Raw genomic sequence first — 24,178 nt, 5'->3', positions numbered from 1 at the left:
ACTTGAATCTGACTGTCATGTAATGTGATTGGTTTATAGTGAATCGAGTTGATTTTTACTGAAATTTGATCTGTACAATTTGACATGAATTCAACCTGCTTGTGTAGTAAAGAGCCTTGATATGGCATTTATTCTAATTTGGCATTATTGAACTAAACTGAGCTGAACTGAAAGGTTAAAAGTTACCTGTCATTCAGAGAGCTGCAAGAAAAGTCAGAAATGACTGTTTAGTCTGAGAAAACTTTACAAGTTTTAGATAAATAACTCATTGTTGATCTTAATTTATATATTTTATAATGAATCTGTGCAGACATTTTCTCTCCTCTCCTGGTTTGGTAACATTAATATCAGGTAAAAAATAATGTACCAAGCAGAGTGACGAGTAATATTTTTTTTATTTTTTGTGTAATTTTTCTTCTTGCTTACTTACAGTTTCCCCTCAGGACTCAAATAAACCTGAGAGTTGACCTGAATTGAATTAATAAAAAGAACTGGTTTGAACTGAACTGAATTGAATGTGTTGAGAAAAAATGCATCACTCTTTCATAAAACATGTCTGAGTTGTAAAATCTTCATGGCCCAATTGTAAAACAAAAATTTGGTAATTACTTCACTCATCTAGTTTATAAAATAAAAAATCCAGCCATAAACATCCAAACAACTCTGAAAAGAATTAACTAAATATTTCATTTTGCTCAAACTGCCTGGTGCCATTTAAATTCCAGATTTATTTGTCTTTTATGTTTTTTTTCCTACCATAAATAAGCAGTGAGTTGCATGTTAGCACTTCACTAATGGTTTCCCTTTTGGTGGCCAATAAAAGTCCAGTGATTAGGTTCACACGTTGCAGTCGCACGTCGCCTTGTGTCACCACATACTGGCTACTCGAAGAAAGGCGGAGAGCAAACGAGGAGAAAAATACCTGGACCCAGCAGGACAACCAAATAAATCAATGAATAAGAAAGAAATTTAGGAAATAAAAAATATTCAGTGTAAAATTATTGTAAAGAGAAGTGACGTGGCATTTATGCATTTGTAATAAAAATATGCGCTCTTGCATTTTTTTATCCTTTTTATTTGGAGCATAAGTTTGCTGATGAATTCTTTTCAATATAAGCAGCAAAAAACATTTTTGTTTTACATTTTGGCAAAAAGGTTAAAACAAACATGCAGGCTATTTTCTAAATCAAATCTGAAGCAAACATTTGAAATTCTGTGGCACATAAAACGCCTATCAGCCATATTTCCATTATGTGGTCTGGATTGAAAAAAAAACGAAATCCTTTTTCACACCTGGAGACCAGAAAATGTCTGGAGAGTCGGGTCAGGACCTCCGTTAAGCTCACAAGAGTCGGGACAGAATCCATGACAGGATTTCCTGTGGAAATTGTTGTGCTTTGTGTGCAGCTCACTGAGGCAGGTGAGTGTGGATGAATACATATCTCTAACCTTTTCATGTTTTTATAACTAAACATGTTGCATTAAAATTATGCAACCGGGAAAAAAAAATGTGCAAATCAGTGTAAAGCAATAAGAAGCAAATTTTTATCAATCAGTGTCTGAACATGTACAAAGATAATATGCTTTATTTAAACATGTTAAAAAATATCTACTGGTAGGTGGCAAAGTACAAGATAACTAATTACATATATCTGTATCTACATGAAGACAAGATAAAGTCTGGCGATGGTGTGATATGATACCTCTTCATATGTGTGCAGTACTTAATTAGCAGTAATCCAATTTGGGGCTGCAGCTTCCTGTCATGAAAGGTGCAAGAGGGCAAAACAAACAGCTCACAAGACAGTAAAACACCAAAGAAGAATACCGTATTTTCCGCACTATAAGGCGCACATAAAAACCTTCAATTTTCTCAAAAACTGACAGTGCGCTTATAATCCGGAGCACCTTATATATAGACCAATATTGAGCCACAACAGGACTAGCAGCTACGGTAAGCAGCCACCGACTTCATTTTCCCCCGTAGAAGAAGAAGTGCGCGGTGCATGCTGGGATAGTTGTCAGAACGCTGGTTTGTTAATAAAGTTTGATAATACATTTAAAGCCAGGGGGGGGGGGGGGGGGGGGGGAGACAGAGACTGCAGCGGCAGCATGTCGGTTGGTTTGTGTTACCCAGAAAGCAGTTGGGCACAATATCGCAACACCGTGAGTAAAACAATGACTGGGGCAGCCTACAGTCGGGGACCATTTCTTTGGAAATGTAGATGTGTAATAATAGAGTATGAAACAAATTGGCAACCCAAACTGTAGCGTCTATTCTATGCGCCTTATATACGAAAAAAGTTTTAAAATAGGTCACTCATTGAAGGTGTGCCTTATAATCCGGTGCACCTTATAGTGGGGAAAATACGGTACTTTAGCCTACAAGGGGGACAAACTCTGTGACCTTACAGTCAGGGTGAGCTTCAATCCACTCCTCAAGTGTGACTTTACCTCTGGGAGCTGCTTCATGTTTGAGCTGCTTTGGCTTTGTCAGATCTGAGAAAGAGTTTTAGCCTGTTATTAAAGCCGAGAAAAGAAGAAGGGAGAAATACAAAAGGGGGATGGGGGTATTGATGGGATGAAAGAACAAAACAGAACAGACATGGAGGATCAGTGAAAAGCCAATTTTAGTCATAAAAAATATCTAATCTTATCTTACTTTTATCGCATCTTGCCTGAGGGTGTCATTAAGGTAAGTTTTTTTTTTTTTTAAAAGACAATGTGTTTTCAAGGGAGATCAAAAAAATATGGCGAGCATGCATTTTCTAACTGGAGGTCCACCACACACAATGAAGATTGTGCTAGCAGGCTATTATGATGGCAATCTCTATCTCTCATCAAAGCCTCTGTTTCCAAACCATACATGAGCCAAAGGTGTCAGCTTGTAAAGGCTCTTTCTCCAAAGCTCATCCAATCAGGCACGAATCGTCATCCAAGCTCACTATCCTGCCGACGAACACAATTCAGTATATAAAGGATTTAGAACAATTGGTCTAAGGGGTACAACAGTTGGTTGATGCAGAAGGCATTGGCTTTTTTTTCTATTTTTGAGGAATAAATAAAGCTAAGTGGTCAAAATCGACTGATTGGAACACAGCAGAAAACCATGGCAACAGCCTCCTTCTTAAACAGTTTATGGACCCGGCGTTTGGGTAAAGACAGCCTTGCTCTAATCAGCGCATACCAACACCTCCACTGCCCAAACCTCCACGAATTTCTCAGGAACAGATGTGTCAGACCCTGAGCTGAGCTGCTGCAGTGTTGGAGCCAACAGGAATTGTGCTCCTCTAACAGAATCTCTGCATTAATTATGCTGTAACCGGATGCAAGCGTGGATTAGGGTTTGTTTCAAAAGGCAGTCAGATCAAAAAAGTGTGATACTTTAATGATACTCCCAGTCTCCTGGGAATTTTTCTACTCTTCTTTGAGCACAGAAATTAAAGTTTCACAATGTTTTTGTGGCACTTTAATGTTTCAGATCATCAAATTTTAATGTCAAAAACAACCTGAGTAAATACGCAACATAGTTTTTTAACGAGGATTTCCTGTGTAAAAAGAAAAACCCTAAACCGAATTGCTGGTTGGGCCAGTCTTGGCGGCAACAACTACCATCAAACATTTCCAGTAACTGCCATTTAGTCCTTTACATCCATGTGAAGGAATTTTGAATTTCAGTCCTGCCACATCCGAGGGTTTTCACTTCTGACTGGCCTGTTTAAGGTCATGACACAGAATCTCATTCAGATATAAATCTGAACTTTGACTAAATCGCTCCAAAGTTTTTATTTTTTACCACGGCAGGAGGTTGGAGTTAGTCTTGTTACCGGTGGTTTGCCAGCTTCATCCGCCTCAGTCTCCGTGTCCTTCGGCAAGACCCTTCACCCATCTCGCCTGCTGGTGCACAATTATATGGCAGCTTCACTTCTGTCAGTCTGTCCCAGGTCCACTGTGGCTACAATGTAGCTCACCACGACGAACAGATGAATGACCAAAGCGCTTTGGAGTCTTCTGGACTAAATAAAGCACTACACAAGTTCAGGCTGTTAACATTTTGTGAGGTATTCAGATTTGGACTTTTGGTGAGTTTCAGACTGCTGGCCTCCTAAATAACCCAAATGATCTTGAGCTCAAGGTCACAAAGTGATAGCCAGACATTTTCCTTCAAGATTTTCTGGTAGACAGTAGAATTTATGGTTCTAGCAATAGCACAAAGTCTTGAAGCATGAATGCTGCCCTTAGCTGAGGCTATTGAGATCTGCAGTGCTTTAAATGTTGTTCCTCTGGAAGCTCACGCATGAGTCAAAGATGAGCTTTAGGCGTCATTTTGGTCTCCATAGGCACATCCCCACAGAATGATGATGTCACAATCATGTTATTATTATTTTTTACTTTCCACATAATAGTTGTGTATATTTTTGCATCTAGACACATTTGAAATGGTGAAATTTGACTTTCTTGTAAACATAAAAGTGTAGTGGCCATATTTCAACCAACAAAAATCTGGTTATTTTCTCTGATGCCTCATAAAGAAGTTCTTCACTCTTACACCATTCTAGTTTTTTCACAATGATGAAACTAAACAGGTTTATTTGTGTTAACTTAGAACCTCAGCACAAATGTATGCTGCAGTTTTTTAAACCGTAACTCTTTCAAACGTTCTGGTACTCTGCAGGTATGATGTCGACCCTCATCATTTCCAAAAATATGAGGGCAAAAGGCTTGGTGGTAAAGTCCATCTGAGGTCAAGAGGAGTTATCTTGCAGCAATCAAGCCTCGCCGTCGGGCGGCTGCCAAGCTGTGGCGCTGGCTGGAGAGGTAGCGGTGCTGGATGGGTGAAGGGGAGGGCCTGGAGGGGCTGCCAGTGCAGATGCCCGCAGACAGACCGCCTTGCCTGAGAGCTGCCGGAGCCTCAGACAGCTCTCTCCATCACCCCCTCCAGCCCTCCCTCGCCTCCCATTGCCATCTGTGAAGCACACACACACACACAAACACACACTCAGAACCACGGCACCAGCAAAGAGGCAGAGGGACACTTAGCCACGTTAGCAGCCTCACTAAGACCGCTGTGCCGGGTAACTGCTGACATGCTTTAAAAAAGACTAAAGCGAGTGAGAGTTGGGAAAGATTTTGGCAGAGGGGAGATGGGATGGAGGAGGAGGGGAGTTTGAGTGGAGCTGCTGAGCCAGATGGCTGGTAAAAGCTAAACTAAGAAGAACTGTAGAAGATTGAGACACAGGCCAGGTGAATTTTCTCTCTCAGGTTTTCATGACAGGTGGGCAGCGGAGAGCCGTCTGGGGTTGACGGTGCTGCCACGCGTTCAGCGTTCAGCGACTGTGTAGCATGTGCAGCCATGTGGATGGTGCAACTGTTTTTGAGTGTGAATATGTATGTGTGTCTGTTCTTCTGTTTCTGCATGTCCATATGGGCAGCACGTCTGAGTATGGCCGCATTTTATTTATTCCTTAATGCATGTCTGTCTCCTGCATTGTTAGCCTTGGTGATGGAGCCTGACACTTGCTTCAACCGTAGTGTTGCTGTGACAAGTGTAATAACAGAGTTAGACGTCTAAAGGTAAAAATGTGGTAGTGGAGGGGAGTTCCTGTTTATCAGGATTCTTAATGTGTCCTTTCTCCACTTCTTTGTGGCCTAGTCTTACATTTCCTTCGCTGCCTTTCTATTTCACTTTATTTTTAACTCTCTAATTGAACACCAGGTTACAAAGGTCAAGGGAACGGATGATGATCAGCTTCTCAGAGCTTTTGCTGCTTTTTTTGGATCCAACTTTGATAAAATGTAGGAGAACTTTTTTTTTTTTTTTTTTTTATCATAATCAGGACTCAACCGTGAAGATAGAGAATGAAGACATAATCATTCCCCAATGTTTTTACGGCAGGTACAGATTTTGTTTAGCAATCCACACAACTGAGCACTTCAAGATCAACGCAACCCTAAAAGGGAATTCTTGTATATCTTTATGCCCACGACTGCTGCGTACATTACAATTACTGAAGTGGTTTTATGCACCACTGAATCCTTTATTGTTGGCATTATGTGAATTTGGAGGGAAATTAGGCAGAACTCTGCAGCAGTAGTATGATAGCTTAAGATTCACCTGGAAAAGATTAGTGTAAAAACATAGGATGCAAAACACAATAAATACACACAAAAAACTATGCAAGAGACATAAACAGTAATGATATTATGCAACTAAAGCAATAAATAAGACTAGAGCTTCTAGATGCAATAGAGAGATTGCTTGGGTGTCAGGATACCTTACACATGTCAGAGCTTTACAGCTATACCGACATGAATGTGCCACATTTTTATAGAATAAAAAAAAAACAATACAAACAATAAAAATTTTACATTTCCCCTGCAAGAATTTTGAAAGTTTGTCTTGCATTTTGTAAAATATGCCAAAATCTATTGAATAAATTGAACCTCAGGGCATCCATTAAGTGTCACGTTTGAGGTAAATCACTCAAATGCAGGAAGAGGGCAAAGACTGGCAAGGTGCAAACTCAACTAGTTTATGGAAATAAATTTCTGAAACTGGGGAAACAAAAGGTCCAAGCAATGAGTGGGGAAACCAGTAAACATGGCAGGATGTGCAGCAGGAGGATCTGACAATGACCAAAAGGAACAAAGTAGCAGGTGAGTGAGTAACTCACTGAGGAGGGTGATTACAGAACTCAAGACAAATGAGCGCTCAATATAAGATCCAACCGAAGCGACAGCCTAAACTTAAGTGAGGAAAAATTAAACATAATATGACATTTAGACTGAATTATGTCAAATGTAAAAGCTAAAAGCTTCAATGATTTTGGGTTTTCATTGCCTAAGAACAATTTCATTTATTAATTTCAAAGAATATGTAATTTTATAGCAGTAGAAGCATGTTTACCATAATTTTACATCTTCCATCCTTTTCTTTACATATTTAATAACTTGGGAACTGGGGATGCTATTTAATTAAACTTTATGATGGTAATCCTTTTAAACTCTGATTGAATAATTAAATTTCATCTGCTTTTCAGATAGATGTTGACGTTACTTGATTCTCATCGTACAGTTTTACTCAGTTGCTCTGCTGCATATCTCGAATCATCGTCAACATGCTTTATGAAGTGAATTTCTGAAAATAACTCAGACAAACAGCAAAGCACAATGGATTACCTCCAAAAGCCAGTTTCTTTCTCAAAACACTTAATTCATATCTAAAAGTCAATGAAAGTAAATGTCAATGAATGTTGGTGCCATCAGATCAGAATGTCCTTGTTTCATTGTGTTCAGATAAAACAAATGAATTGCTTATCATTTTGTCAGCATGACAGCAACTCAGAAAGATGTTTTCTGTAAACTAACATTTTGATGACAATTATTTCAAGTACGGTACTATCTTTTGTACTGCAGTTATGATGTTATTGCGATGCAGAAAGGAGAAGCACGGAAGGCTTAAAGACAAAAAAACAAGAGTAGAAGTTGGGACATAAGACAAAATCTCCTTAAATTTCCATCCCCATCGCAAAAAGTATCTTCCCTGCAAAACAGCATGCTAATAATTGCTTAGCGTCTTATCCAGCGTCTGCAGACATCTGCTGTGAGTCGATATAAATAAGGAGCCCTATATGGATCTCAGAGAGGTCAATTTAGGTATCGACCACAGTGGACTCCTTCTCTAAACACTTTCATCATTCAGCTGCAAAGACAGGTTCTCTTTTTAAGCCGTTTCTGGTCCTTCATATGTGAGAACATATGAGCATTCACAAATAAAGCAAGCTCAAATAACCCACAGGAAAGGAGAAGAAGTGTGCAGCCAGGTCAATATTTAGGACTGTGCATAAAATGTTTCAAGCGACTCCAGTTCTAAAGGTGTAAAATAACATAAGCTTATAATGCAAGCTAAAAAAACAAATATCTAATATTTTGTTATGTATACCAACCCATTACAGGGCTAGTTGGTTGATAACCAACGCTAGCAGTCACAGCTGAAATCTGTTTTGTCTCGGTATTCTTTAGCATAAATAATTTAATGTATATTAAAGTTGACATTTGACCTGTATTTTTGCCGTAACATCCCACCAACAACCCACATTTGAGCCACAAAGCTAGGCTAATCTTTATGTAATCAGCTACAATTAAATACCTTAAAATGCCAAACCATCCTGGATGTTTTAGACATGTTGACAAAATTGGAGCGCCATCATTAGCGATATCTCAGCTAAGACTAAATAGTAATATTACATTGTTTCATGCTATGCTATGTAGATTGGACATTATCTACTCAACTCAGCATGTCAAATGCTCGAAACTTAAAGTGAAACTGAGCTTTTCTTTTAGGGTTAATATTTATCTGCCTTTTGGAGGGCACTCAAAGAGCACTACAATTTTATTTCCAGAGTTGTCTATGGATCCTTCAGTATGAGAGATAAATAAAATGATACCCTGTCCAAGCTCAGCAGAACACTGTGAATCCCACATCCTTGATCCCAACACACACACACACACACACACACACACACACACGCACGCACACACACACACGCACGCACACACACACACACACACACACACACACACACACACACACTCTTTAGGATGAGAGAGCATCAAAAATGACACATTTCCTTCAATGGTGTCATAAAACTGGTTGTTCCACAAAATCCGCATCACTTTATCATATTTAAAGTCAGTCAGTTGCACATTGAGGAATCTTTAATCGACTGAGAATTATCTGAAGGAGTTTGCAATCAACAATCTCTCCATACTTAGAAAATCTAATTATAAAGTATTTGGTGGATATTTTTTTTAAATCTTAACCTTATTTGTATTCAGTAACAACCTAAAAAATAACTACTTTCATGCACAATCCTTTCCTTTGAGTCCATTTGTTGCCATTTTTCCTTACAATCAAACTCAATTAGATGAAAATATGAAATTCTTGAACTCTAATAATTAAATCAATCAGATTAACATTTTTATTTTCATACAGCTTCAATCATGTTTCACCAAAAAAAAAGTGTTTTACACAGATCTCAAAATATCAATGAAAACATCCATCGTTTCTTCTCAACTCATTACTGCAGTTGTGTTGAAAATTACATATATTTGAGCATGAAGTTGCTATAAGTGCTTAGTAAAGCACCTTATCATGAGAAATTGGCAATAAGTTATTGCATATCGATCTCTAGAAGACTTTTTTTAGAAAAAGTCTTGAGCTTATAAAAGTGGGTAGCTGCTCCATCGATCTGGGACGGCGAGTCAAATGTGCGGTTAATAATTAATGATTAGTCTAGAAGAGGCAAATGCATTTTGTGATCATGGAGACAGAGCAGATTTGTCCATTGAGGATAAAAGTGCTCTTGCAGAAATGAGATGTGTAGGCACACAAGCTCACGCAGACACACACACACACACACACACACACACACACACATTCATGTGGATACAGTTGCACTGGATCTAATCTGTAATGCATCCAATATGTGGAGCTATTGGCCGGCACTCTGGGAGGCAAAGCTTCATGGCACAGAGAAACCTGCACGCTAGTCTACATCCAACTATCCAATCAGCATCTTGTCTGGCTCCAATGCCAGCGGACCAATCAAACGTCCCAGATGCAGCCCACTTCCCAACCCCCAACACACATATTCACTGTAAATACACACTATTCCAGCTGTGATTTTTGGACACAATCCAAGTTGCCCGTCTCCAGAGTGGTGCAAAGTGGCATCTATGTATGTATTTTTTTTTTTGTTTGGAAAGGAACGTTTTGGATTTCTCTTTTTTCTCACAGAGATAACAGCTGCCTCCACACAAAACAGAAACGAGGTGGACACTGAAGAAGCGCTGATCACCGAGCAATGGAGTGACACAACAAAAGACAAACAAGAGAGAATTGGAGAAGAGCAGTGTGAAAGGAAACGTGACTAAGAGCTAGAGACAACCAGAGCAGTCATTCACATACAACCAGATCAGCCTGTATGATAAAGGAAGAGGATTACACCAAGGTTGAAAGACTTAGAAGTACCCCGAGTCCCCCTCTGACTCTCTGCCACTTCAGCGAAGTCACCATGGACAATAGAACTGTCTGTTAGCCCAGAATCAAAAGAACAAAACTCAAACTAAAGGGCAGCGTAAGTGTTAGTATTGTGAATGGATTTCTTTACAACCCAGACCAAATATAAAGGTCAAAATATGTGGAAAATATCCAGGATTAAGGACATACCGAGCTTGGTAATGTTGCGATGTATAAGTTTTTATAGTTGTAACTCACCGAAGATATATGACTTGATACACAGGAGCCAGAAAAGTCCAAAAAGCATTTAGCTAAAATGGTATCTGCTGGAGTTAAGCACAAAAGAAAACTTGTATCAGTTTTTAAAAACACCAGAATCTCAAAACAAATATAGGCAGATTCTTTAGGACAACCAATTTATGCAAATTAGAAGCACATTTAAGTTAAAGGAGGAATTTAGTTTCCTCTGTGGGTAGTTGATTCTTACAAAAAAGGTAGTGATTATGACACCTAAGCAAAAAATAAATAAGCAACTCTAAGGGACTTCCTGCTTGTAGGTACGTAACAGATAACTGCAGGGAATGTGGGTAAAAATTTACATACAAACATGCTGGGGATGAAACAACTGGGAATACAGAGGAACAAAATGACAAAGAGACAAAATGATCAGCACGATTTGAATTTAGCACAAATGATATTGAGGAGCTCTACTGAAACCAGCCAGAAACTCAGGCAACAGTTGATGCCACAGAGACAGAGACAGATGCTAAAGTTTATCTTATAACACATCTGCACCCCAACAGCTTGGCCCTGATTGTCTTAAGGCTTTGCTGCAATGCAGCAAAGGACTTTAAGTTTAAGACTGCTGGATCTGATATTAGTAATCCTTAAGTGTCCCACCAGAGATAAAATGTGCTTCATCTCCTCCTCCTTTTCAAGGATTTCTGTCCAGTAACGCGTTTTAATCAAAAACAGTTTTGACTAAAAACTCATAACCTTGTGCGTCACTTTCTTAGTTTTAATATTGTGTTCATTTTTTTATTATTTCAGCTTTAAATATATGTTTTGTTTCATATTGAGAAACACATTTACAGAGAAACAGAAAGAAAAGAACAAAGGTTACCTCTAATTATGGTCTGAATTTTTTCCTGGTAGTTCTACTGACGACGGGAAATCTTTTGGATTTGTGCAGCACAAACATTCTGCACATATATTCCCATCAGCACTCCTGGAAAATATGCCTAAAAACCTTTCAACTTAATTCATTTTTTTCATTGCAAGCATAATTTTGAACATTTTAGAGACATCCAGACTTTCATTTGAGTACATTGAGTCAGTGGAGAAAAACCTTCTGATTAAGAAATGGTACAATTTTAACTAAATAACAGATATTTTTTCCAAACCTCAGTACTAGAGAACTGCAACAAGGATTGGCATTGTGGTCACTAAATCTCCCTGATGACTATTTACTTTGATACCTGTACCAAACAGTTGCTGGGATATGATGTCCCCCAAAAAAGCATCTTCTGCCCAACCATCACAAAAGTAAACATGTGAAGTTTGATCAACTGAGATGGGAATTTAACATATTATTTGGTCAAATGAGATGAAATAACTAATCAGCAGGCAAAAACTCAAGGCAGGTCAATCCTAAAACATTTAATAAATATGTCATGAAACCACGTAATATGCAGGGTAAAGCGGAGAACCCATGATGCTCTGGGCTTGTTTCTCTTCCACAGCATAATGGACTTTTTGAAAAATAAGAGGATTTTAAATAAAAACCTTGTGTCCTCTGCTAGAAACCTGAATATGCATTATATACAGGTATATTATTTCAAAATAAATGTCTAAATCAACACTGTGGTTTGAGAGACACAATACATCTGCTTCCATAGACCCCAGTCCTGGATTTGACTGCAACACTTCATCCACTTAGAGATGTAAGATTAAATTTGTCCCTATTAAGCAAAGTTCAAAATAGCATAGTGATTTTCCTGTCAAAGTTTTACTCAATGTGGTTAAACTGAGCCCTCCAAAATCTAAAAATTGTTTGATCTACCTTCCTATTAAAAGTCTAAATCAGTAATTTAAGCACCTGCAACACCTGCCCTAGTGCTAGACCCAGAAAAATCTGTTTTCCTCCATGTAATCATGTGTGAGAAAAATATTTATCACAGGTTGCACGATTTTGTTTTTCTGCAGAAAAACGCCCAAATCTCACAGTTTAAAGACCTGTTAGAATAATCATAAGGGTAAAAGACATGGATTATTTCCAAGTCCCCCTGCGAGGTGGCAGTGAGCGTTGGTGTGTTTTCACTTCCCGCACCAGCACATTGACAGTGATGCCTCTTTCTGATGACCTTAAATAGCTTATTGATTTCTGTAGGAGTGGGAATGAGCAGACAGCTGTTTCCCCCACCACCCATTTCTTTTTGGTCTTTTTTTTTCCTCCTTCTTCAAGCTATTGGAAGTATTAGACTTGGTATTACAGAGGTAAAAATAATTGCTGTTTACTCACTCTGGGTTGTGCAGAACATAATAACAAGAACATTCACAAACACATAAAAAAAAACCTGTTGCTTTGGAGCATACCTGCTCTGTTAGCAGCTAAGTGCTGCAATGGAGACGGGTCAAAGACATAATGCGTTATAATCTCCACGTGGACAACCTTCCCACCCAGCAGCGCTGCTACCGCTAACAAAGAGCGTGGCCTCATCCCTCAGCTGCCGCTTCCCCTCCCGTGCTTCCACCAGCAGACCTTGGACTTAAACTGCTCCATTGTCGTGGTGCCTATCGACTTGTTAGATGAATTCAGATTTCACATGTCAATTAAATGAGTGTTGCCCTGGTGATTAGAAGATCCCACTAATTGTTGCTCCCTCCTCCTCTTTCCTCTTTCTCTTCCTTCCCCTCCTCCTCTTGCTCCTGCCATTTTCCACATGGAGGAGCAGGGAATGGGGCTTTGTGCCGTTGGGCCCCTTTATCCCATGTCCAAGATGGCTCCTTGGCCTGTTCCTCAAGCCAGTCTCTTGCTCTGAGAGGCCCACAGCCAGGCTTTGAGCTTTGGGGAATAAATGAAAAATCGTCAGGGTGTGTCTGAATTGATGAAGGCCAACACTGGAGTGTTGGAAAGTGGACATACATATTTCATCACGTTTGCAACACAATTCCATGCTCACCTAGTAAACATGAGCAGTTCTGACCAACACCCGTTCTGACAAACGCAGTGCAACATGTGCACCGTGGCAGATAATTACCCCAACAGCCTCTGAAGGAGCAGAACGCTCGAATGCGTCCCAAACTGCTTCAGAAAAGGTCAGCCGTGCACCCGGGACCCTCCTCCTATTGTCGTTCTCGCAAGCCACATGTTTGTTTTGCTTGACTGAAAGGACTTGATCTGTGGATCTTAACTGTGTTTCGTTCCATATGCACCCAAGCAGTGCAGGAATCCAGTCTATTAAATCACTTAATCTCTACGAGGAAAACGGCTTTCTTCTTAGAAATTACGTGGAAATTTAAAAATACTTTTTTCATTAGACAAATGAGCACCAACAATAAAAACAGGTGATTTGGGAAGTGTGGCTGTTCACTGCTAAACCATGTACAGACATAGCTATTTTGCAGCACTATGTGTGATTTAATGAGCCACAAATCATCACATGTGTTAGCAAATAAATATGCAAAAAGTCAGGGTTGAATACAAAAGGAGCACACTGTTCCATCTGAGGATTAATGGAAAGTCAGGACAAAGAAAGACAACGATGGATAAACCTTTAACTGGTTTGTTGTGGTTTCTACCACAGAGAGCCTGAGAGGGCAGAGTGGGTCTCTGTAGCTGTGTTTCCATTACAAATGTGCACAAATGCTTGTCTATGTTTTGCTGATGTTGAAAAGAACACAATTTCGTAATTATGTGTTTCCATTAAACAGGAAATTAAATTAAAATCACACGTGAATCAGCTTGTTCACGCGATAAGTCGTTAAAAATCTCGTCAGCGACAGATGAAGGCATTTCTGAGATTTATTCACAATTCAGCCATGGTGTTGGCGCTCATCTATCCGCCCGTCAGAGGAGACGTCGCTGTTTTATTCAGGCATCGGAGCGATAAACCGATATTCTTGGGAGCAGCTACTTATGCTGCATTTTGGGGAAATTTTAGTTGGCGATTTTAAAGAAGAGCTACAGATTCAATACGTACGAATTACCTTTTTATTAAATATGTAACGCTGCGAGAGCTCAGGTGGAGCCAGCATCACAATGTCCAAAAAACCCCAAAAACAAATCATCTTCCTCCTGCTACTTCCTGTCATCTTCACGGTTTTCACAAGTGTTTCCATTGCAGTTTTGCGTAATACATCTATTTCAACACGGCTGAAAAAACCAAACTGTTCATTGAAAAATGTGACTTTTTTCTAAATTTCCATTAAGCAAATTTATTTTTGTAATTTAAATTTGTGCAGTTATATGATTGATGGAAACACTGATCAGTTTTTATCACCTCTGTCTCTATGTCCAGCATTTTAAAATCCTCAACAAAAACGCAATTTCTGTACAAATCAGCTTGACATTTTCGGTCTTTTAAACAAACTTTCATGGTTTTCATTCAGAGTTTGAATGTTTTTGCTACAGCCATACAGACCACAAGTAAACACTTCTGAAGGGAAAACTTGACTAAAGTCATGCAAGTAAAGAGAAGTACAACAAGAACCTTGACCTTGAACAATAAAATGCAGTAAATAATTAAATAAAAGTAAGGGAAACATGTTTGATGCATAACTGTGGGTAACCTTGTAATTCCCTCACTTATTGTTACAACTCTAAAGTATCAATTAATGATCCTGCAGCTAAGTTTATGTGTGATAAAACCAAATCTTTAAAAATTAGACCACAAAGAAAATCAGGAATTGAAATCGGCCAGGAAAAGCCTGATCATGGCATAATCTAGTCAAATCCACGTGTTCTTTTAAAATAACTTTTTATTCTTTTTGTGCACGCTCAATTTGAAAGAGACTAAAAAAAAAAAAAGGAATCACTACTGCACATTCTTTCTATCGTTCCTTTCATTTTTCAACCTAAGTAGTTACTGCAGGTGTTGGAAGAACTCATTGAAGTAAAAAACTTGGATATTTCCCACTGGCACATAAATACACCCACACACATATGCCCTGCTCTGATCATTTTGACAAGTGTGTCATGCTGCCTCTACAGAGAACTCCACAATCTTGGGATTTTGAAGCCCTCGAAGACATTGAAAACAGAAAACTCTCCAAGAGTCTTAAGCGGGGCTCTAATTACCCCTCATCACAATTAAGCACAGTGGACAGCCGCTCTAAACACTGGGTGACATCTTAAAACTGAGTGAATGGCTCCCTGCACCCCGTCCAACCACTACCACAACCACGCTCAATCACCTAATGTTCAACACTAACCAACCATCACACAGACCTACATTCATGGGCCGAGCTACAATGGAAAACACTGCTGCCCAGACGGTTTGGTTTGCACTTTATCAGACTATACAAAACAGCAACGCCTCATTGAGCCACAATTTGCTGCTAGTTTCCTACAAGAAGCAAAACAAAGAACGGGGCGGCCTGGTCTTCCTTTTTTTGTGTCAAAGCAGCGGACCAGACAGCACACATGCACACGCAAACACACGCACACACACACACACACACGCACACACACACACACACACACACACACACACACACACACACACATAAACGCTGCGAGAGTCAGAGATGTACCAGCAGAAAAAAAGAAAAAAGTGAGAAGAGCAGAACAACGCACTCAAGAACAAGTCTGTCACATCCTTCAAAGCACAACATGAGTAAGCTTTGCAACCACTTTAGAGGAATAAAAGAAGATTCTGCACACCTGCAATGCAAATAACACAATTTAACCATTTTGCTAGTTAAAATTATGGAGACTGAACATAAAAATAATTTATCCTTAAAAAGCAATTAATTTAACTTCTGCTTCTCCAAATATGCAAGCTTTAGCTGCTGCAGAACAAAACAAAAGCTTGTCCTCATGATTGGGTCACAGACATGGGCCACATTCAAAAATTGCTCGGGGAGAAACTGCTTATGTTAGGGCAGTCACACTCATTTCCCTCCCTCTGTTACCCCCCTCATCTCTCTCCAACTCTTCCCCTCCAGTTTTACTACCACGATAATTCCTGAGCAAGTAAGTGAACGTGCTCTGTGTGCGTGAGCCAGTTGGGGTCGAAGTCCTGTTTGTGCATTTGTGTAGTCATGCGAGAGCGCGTGTGAATGAGTGTATTGCTCATGGATGAGTGCCGCGGCAGTGAGTGTGCAGAGGGAAACAGAAGTCTGCAGAGCGAGGGTGAGGGGGCAGCGGGGGGCTCGCTGAAAGTCAGGCTATCAAGCAGACAAAAAGATGCAGTTAGGGAGTTTATGCTGTGTTTTGTGTTGTTGTGTTGCCCTGGTACACAACAATAAGGCAAATTCAGTCATTCTAACATTCAAGTAGTTGAATGGGAGGAACGCAACAGAAATAGAAAGGGTAAAATAAGCACCTCATTAATTGGCACACTTGTCACCAAACTTAGAACAAAATATAAACGTGTATAAATGATAAATGTGCAATTACAAATTAGTTACAAAGCAACATCAGTTGCACTAATTGCAATTTTGGTGCTGAATAAAGAAAACGGTAAAAGCCTTCCTAAAATGGTTCACAACAGAGGATAATGTTAATATTTTTTCATGCCCTTGCACACCTTTCTGCAATTTAGTAGTTTCTGCAGAAACACAATACAGATTTGTAGACACGATTCACATTTAAACATATAGAAAACTAACAACTGATCAGATTCAGGGAAAAAAACACAGTTCCATATTTACATAAAATATGGCATTGATCACTGATGGCATAACTGGAATTGTTTTTAATTCTTTTTATAAGAAGAATTTGTTAGAATTTGTTGTAAAAAAAATTTGTTATAAGAAACCTAAATTAAAAGATTATTTAGTTTTAATTTTTACCTGGAGTTGTTTAAAAACACAAATGAAAGTTCAAATAAACAGTTTCTTGTTTTATTATTTTTCACCAGTCTGCAGAGTCTAGCATTTTCCACTCTGGGTGGAATGAAATGCTACAAAATTTCTCAAAGTGAAGCCACTCACAGAAAAGAAAATGAAAGTGGTTAATAAGACCCGGGAGAATAATTTAAGCATAAAACCTCCCTCCATCCAGAACTTGAACAGGACAAAGGTCAGGAAACAGGAAAATGACGTCCCTTGCAGACCTCACACATACTGGACACAAACTGTGTAACATTTTCCTCCAGGTCAGTACTGCAAAGTGCTACTTGCACACAGCTCCTCCAGACTAGTGGTAGCAGCAGTTATCAGACACATGGAGGAACTGTGAGTCTGCTAAGGAACCACCACTCAGATTCCTGGTTGTAAATGGCATAATGGAGTAGCATCGTTGTGATGAAGTGCTGAATGTCAGAAAGAGCAGAAGCTTCAGACGCCCAATTTCAAGGTGTGAAATTGCAAAGTCAAAGTTATTTTAAGTTATGTTTGATATACACACAATTTTTATAACTTAAGGTAACATAGTTACCTGGTTGTGACAATGTTACAAAATTTAACTGTTGCTGTAACACTACCTGTTGAAATCACACTTAGAATCAGGACAAAGTAGATTAAATGATATATGAAGTGCAAAGAAAAGACAAAAAAGTGGTACGATGGTTAAAGGCAAAGCTCTACCATAGACAGGCGACTAGATCCATTATCATACTAATCAAGATCAAAACACTTCAATAATCTTCAAAGAATTTCTTATCAAAAGACAGAAAAGTTCAACCTCCCACCCCCACTTCACTTCAGCCTCCTCCAATATACCAGAGAAACAGACAGGGACAAACTTTTTAACCTTTAAAAAGATCTAGATGCTGACCAAAGCCTCTGCTGTCCATCAGTTTTGCTGGTTGGGTGAAAAAATGCTCTGAATGGATGGTTAATTAGAAGTGACGCTGTGATCTGATGACACTGCGGGGATACTCTAGTTTGTCACAACGTGTAAAGGCCTTCGCATTTCAAGGGTGGCTGCACTTCAGTTAAACAACACACAGCTTAACATGAAGCAGATAGGACAGAAAAAAAGTTTCTAATCCTGGAGAAATCGAGGCACAAATCAGCGAGACATCGCAGAAAGACATTTACATCTCACTGCAGACTTCAAAGCAAATCAAAAGCCGAAAAATTACCTCCAGCAATACATCACCAAAGACAGAAATGATTTATTACATGAATACAGACATCTGAAGCAGACTTTGGTGTGTTACCTCTGAAACACGTTGACACCTCGTTCCATTCCTTTCATTAAACTGTGGATGACAGAGAACCTGTAAAAGAAGAGATAAAGTCACATAAACTCAGAGCATTAAACACGGGCACAAAAAAACGTGTGATAAACTTAAACGCCATTTATTATACGATACTACTTGCAATGATGATGAAGTTATTTAAAGTCGATAAAAAGCAGTTAGAGGGAAAAAGATGTATTGTCCTCTGCTATGTCATATGTTCACATCTTTATTCCTTTATAGGAGAAAAAGCATCAGATGTATCAGACTTCTCATATCTAAACCCACTCTCCTCTCACCTTTTCCTCCATTTACTTTCACAAGCGTGCACACTAACACCAATCCTTTTCAGTGCCCTACACTTACTTGGAAAGTTGTGATTTACACTTGTGTACTAAAAACAGCTTGAGACAAACACATTAAAGTAATGAGGAGAAGAATTGACTCTGTGTTAGTGGTTGGAGTCGTTTGTGAAAGCTGCCTCTGTGTGATACTGATACGAGAAAAGTGTGAAAAGCATCATTTAACACGCTGAACTTCAAGTGCAAGGTGAAGGCTGAGAGCTACCCTCTGATACCACTTGGTCATACCGAAAAATAGTGTTGCACGTATCCTCCAACAAAGTAAATCTAAATCAAATTAAGATCTTTAGAAGCTGATTTACTTTGCAGAAACAGGACGTAGAATTTTGTTTGCTTTGCTGGGGGTCTGCGGGAGCAGGGATTGGCTGCAGGATCGAGAGCAGGGAGGGGGTCCTTTAAATCTACATATGCATAAACACACACAGCACTAACCCTGACGCCCACTGACTTTTGTCACCCACACACGCATCCCAGCGCTCACCCACCCCTGGAGAGAGCGCCCAACCTCCTGACCTCCTACATCAGGGGGTCAAAGAGAATTTAACACGAGGGTTCCACATTCCTTCAAGGTGATAATTGCTGTAGCTGCTGGTGGGGGGCCATCAGGCACAGGGTAAACAAGCAATGACTCCATGCACCCTCAACTCCCACCCAGTTACACAGTCTGCGTGACTGTGACCTGCGTAAATTATGCCGCCGAGCCCATCCTGACAGCACGTCAGCCGCAGCAGACTGGTGAGTCTGTTTGGTGTCTGGGCGCCCAGGTGTTCTGGAGAGCTGTAACTGCAACATCAGCAAGACAAGCCAATTCACACATGCTGTCAGCTTCGGTCTGGAGGCTGGCTGCATGAAACGGATTGTTAGCACAGAGCTGAGCTGAAGCAAAAGGAAGCACTCAGAACAGGTCGGGGTTTATCACACCAACCAATCTCTTCTACTGCCCTACAGACCTGAGTACAGCTAATGAGAGGAGATGAATGAAGTACAGAAATTATACTCTTAGCACTGTGCACTGTGCACTGTGCACCCCCACCTATTTACAGATTTTTCTGCGGAACATAACTAAAATATTCAAAACAAAATGCAACTTGAGAACCTGGATGTGTCTAGATGCTACTGACTGGCACTTGCAGAGCACCATTCATTCTCCTTGGTGCTCATTGGCTGTGCCACCAAATGCAGAAGTAAGACATAGAGCTAAGATGGCTTCCAAGGTATATTTGGAGACTGAAATATTAAAATATGCAACCAGAAGGTTTTTAGAGGGGCATCTCAGCTATTTGCAGATTGTAGCTACTTGCCAAATCCCTGTGAATATTGCAGAATGAACAGAACTGTAAAAAACAGCTACACTCACCCGAAACCTAAAACTAAAGCTGAAAAGCACAAGAACTTCCTGACTAATAATTATCTGACCACTTGAGGCCACCCAGAGATCATTTTTAAAAATTCCCATACAGTGAGATTAGCCTTAAATTTTAGAAAATGGCAGAGTAAGACAGTGACATCACAGCAAAGCTAACAAAGATTGTCCTTTTGCAGCAGAACACTGTGAATTTCACACCCTTGATCCCAATACACATACACTATTCAAAGGGGGGGGGGGGTACATCAAAAGCAACACACATACTTCAAATATGTGACCAGAATTAAAGTTCTACTAAAATCCCTTCAGTTCAGGTATGAAATCATTTGCTTCCAGCTACAAAATAGATGCAGGAAGGTTACCAACAGCAACATGTGTCTAAAATATGTATTGTTACAGAATGAAATTAGAAGAGTTTAAAAACAGCTGGATGTTTGTTTGTGTGTTGCATTTCCTGCAAATTTTAATAAAAGAACATTAATAATGCACTCAACCTGTTAAATATTAGGAAAGCACTCATGTGAATACTATTTTTCTACAAATACTATTTCTGGTAATTAGTCATTTGTAATTAGTAAGTAAACAAACAAATTATTGAAAACAACTTGCAAAAGTATTCTGCTTTTCAGCAAAACAAAAACATCCAGGGTTGTTCAACTAAAGCTGAATAACCATGAGAACGTGTGTGAAGTCCTGTTTTAAAAGTTGCACATACAAGATCAACATTTAAAACAAAGAAAGCACACTGGGTTTGAGTGAACTCTCCTGAGACGAAGGGAAATTGTGATTTAAAACAAAAAATTATAAAAAAATTTCATTTGAAAAACACTCTGCTGCTGTTTGACAAGGTGAATTGAAAACAATCCCTTTGTAAGAATTATTTATTGTTGTGCTGTCAAGTGCAGACAAAAGGTTGCTTAGTGGATAGGAAGAAAAACACCAGATTATTTTTCTGATTGTCAAAGAAAATGTTGGGCAGTTTAATTTAAGATGAATTATTAAAGATGCAGTAGTACAATACAACAAGTCCTGCATTTTAAACGCTGCAGCATGAACAATTCCTGGAGAATGTTTGAGTCTGTTTTATATTTATGACTCGATAATATGTTGTGGATTTTTGCTTTTATCTTTTACTGTAGTCAACTATCTGACTTTTAGCTGTTTGGTAAATACAGGCCATGCTCTCCGCCCACATGTGGTTTCCTCTTAGCCACACACTAAGGCTTGGGGAGGTTATAAAAGCCAAATGGGTGATTAAAAAGCAGGAATAATGGCCTCCACAAAACTAGGAATGCATTTAACAACTACAGCAGCTCCAGAATTGTTCGAAATCAGGCTGCCGTTAATATCGGGAATCATTCCGCCTTCTCATGACCATGGCCACATTACAAAGGGTTCACGGCTACTTTCAAAGGAACTGACCCTGGGAAACATGAGACTCACTGGCAGGATGTGCTCTGTGTTTATGATTTATGGTTGAGGACAACCCAGGAGGATTTAGTCTGGGCATATCTAGAGCTATGCTGACCTGCCCACCAGTTTAACAATGTTGCGGATGCGGATGCCTCTATAATCCAGGATTAGAAAAGTCAAATATACAAACACCTTAGCCTCTCCTCCCTTTCTCACAAACACCATGAAGGGAGACAGATTGAAAGGGAGGCTATTGGCTGCTGTCTGCCTGCTTAGCACACCCAAAACCCAAACTCCATCACTTTCCTCATTACTAGAGCTTCATGGCTTTTAGGGCTCTGTGCTTTATCTGGGATTTCACATTTCCCCGGCCTACCACTTGACATGGCTCACCCAGCTGCCAGTAATCAAGCAGCATTGGGCAACAGCAGCAGCAGCAGCAGCAGAGGCTGGCCGAGACTTCAGGCGGCACCTTGATTTGAGAATTTCACATCACAGCCACTGGGACTGCTAAAGTTTGGTAATTATAGGCTACACATCCTATCAAGCCTGTAACTCTAAAGGTTGCATCATAAACTAACCTGGCATAATAGGTGGATGGGAATGGGGAGCAGGGGCCCAAAGTCCTCACACCGAGCCAACTTTTTCAAATTATTGCAGGATGCAACAAACCTCAGTGTATTTTATTTGGATTTCATGTGACAGACCAACACACTTTGGTGCTTAATTGTGAAAAGGAGGATGATAATCTATAATTCTTAATTTTCTTTTAAAGAGTACCGTGCATTTGTATTCAGCAGCCTTTAATTTGATAACCCTAGATAAAATCCATTAGAACCGACAGGATTCAGAAGTCATCCAATGAGAAAACGTTGGATAGAACAGCAGTTCAGTGAAATGCTCAGATAAACATCACGAGGACCAAGGAACACAGCACAGAGGTCAGGTAGGAAGTTATGGAAAGGATAAGAGCAGGGTTAGATTCTTTAACAATATGCCGAGCTTTGGATATCTCAAAAAGCACTATTCAGTCCATCATCTGAAAATTAAAGCAGCTTAGCACAACTTCAAACTCATCCATCTAAACTGGCAGGTTTCAGTGGGACAGATACTAGTGTTACCCTCCATAAATCTGGTTTAATGAAGCAGATTAATGAAAAACTGAGAAGAAACCATTTTTAAAACAAAAAAAAGACATTAAAAACTGTTTGGAGTTTGCCATATAGGGGAGACAGCAAACATGAAAAAAGTTCATCTGATCTGATGAGAATGAAGTTTAAATTTACAAAGCCAATGCATATAACTCTGTCTGGCAGAAATCTAACACTGAACAAGACCCTGAACATCCCCATGAAGAAACATGGTGGTGGAAGCATCATGCTGTGGAGAAGCTGTTCATAGCTGACAGTGAGATGAATGAAGCTACAATGCTAAAAGAAAACAGTTTGCTAAAAAATAGTGAGGACATTTTACCAAAACAATGACCATAAACGTACCTCAGAGCTACAATAGGCCTGTTTAGACCAGAGCAAGCTCCATTCTAGGAATGACCCAGTCAAAATCCAGACCTAGATTCAAATAGAATCTGTGGTTTCATCCAGTTTTACTGAAGTGGGAAAATGTTTTACTCTCACGAAGCGCAAAGCAGGTAGAGGCACAGCAAAAGACATGCAGCTAACTGTGATAAAATGAATTGACTCAGCAGAGATAAACACTTTTCTGCCACACTTTTCAGATTTGATACACCATGTATCATTTTCATACATTCTAGGACTGAAACAATTGATCAAATTAATCGGATTATTTGTGATTAATCGATTATTGAAATAACCGTCAACTAATTTAGTAATCTAATAACTGTTAACTTGCAAATGCAAAGTCTAAAATTTTATGTTAAATCAAGAATAAGCAACTTATTTTTGCACGTCGATGTTAGAAGTATTCTTTAGCTGCAGATGCTAGTGTTCACTAAAGCTAAAGTTATTGCATTTTAGGCAATAGTTACTATTTTATCTAAAAAACAAAGTGAATTATTTATTAGCATTTTTGTACATTTCAGAAGTTGCGTAAAATAAACTCAAGCGGTTGAGTGAAAAATCTGCACAGCGTGCCAATTATCATTATTTTATTAATTGTCAAAATAATCATTAGCTGCAGCCCTATCATGTGCATGCACTACTTTGTGTTTTTCTTCCAAAACGCGCTGAAGTTTGTGGCTGACAGAAACTGGCTGATGTCCTGAGGATGTCCCTCTGCACCTCAAAATTATTTCTGAATGCATAAAAGTAGTGATAACTGAAACATCCGGTTTTGTTTTTGTCCTCGGCCACGTGCTTGTTTGTGTGGGTGCTTCCACCTACAGTGAACGCATTGTACTTGTGTGCACTCTAATTGAGAGGTAAGCAAAAAAGTTGCCTTTAAAGTTGCCAATAAATATCCTGCCAGTAATGTTAAACACCTGCCCGTAAAGCTCAGAGGAATGCTAAATGAAACCAAGTTGCAGAGCCTGTCTCCTGTCTGGGGTCTAAAGTCAAGGCAGCAGGATTTGTAATGGCTGTAACCGGGATTATGGAGTTCAAGCATTACAGGCAGGAAGCGAGAAAAAACATGACATGGTGAGCGCCGCAGCTTTTCCTCCCTCTAACGGCCAGCACAATGAGTTGTG

At 39.5% G+C, this 24,178-nt stretch overlaps 1 long non-coding RNA gene across 3 annotated transcripts in view; it reads right to left on the bottom strand.

Moving 5' to 3' along the window:
* The window catches only part of LOC145553123 (uncharacterized), a 124,141-nt gene that overhangs the window by 72,063 nt on the left and 27,900 nt on the right, over positions 1–24,178 (bottom strand). For all 3 annotated transcript variants that reach the window (XR_014089341.1, XR_014089340.1, XR_014089339.1), the window contains exon 2: positions 18,352–18,411. This is a non-coding gene — a long non-coding RNA (uncharacterized LOC145553123). The remainder of the gene's footprint in view (positions 1–18,351; positions 18,412–24,178) is intronic.

The sequence above is a fragment of the Poecilia reticulata genome, chromosome 10, assembly GCF_904066995.2.
Source record: "Poecilia reticulata chromosome 10, P_reticulata-male-v2, whole genome shotgun sequence".
In the NCBI taxonomy this organism is placed as follows: Eukaryota; Metazoa; Chordata; class Actinopteri; order Cyprinodontiformes; family Poeciliidae; genus Poecilia; species Poecilia reticulata.
This window is presented reverse-complemented; position numbering and strand designations above follow the sequence as displayed.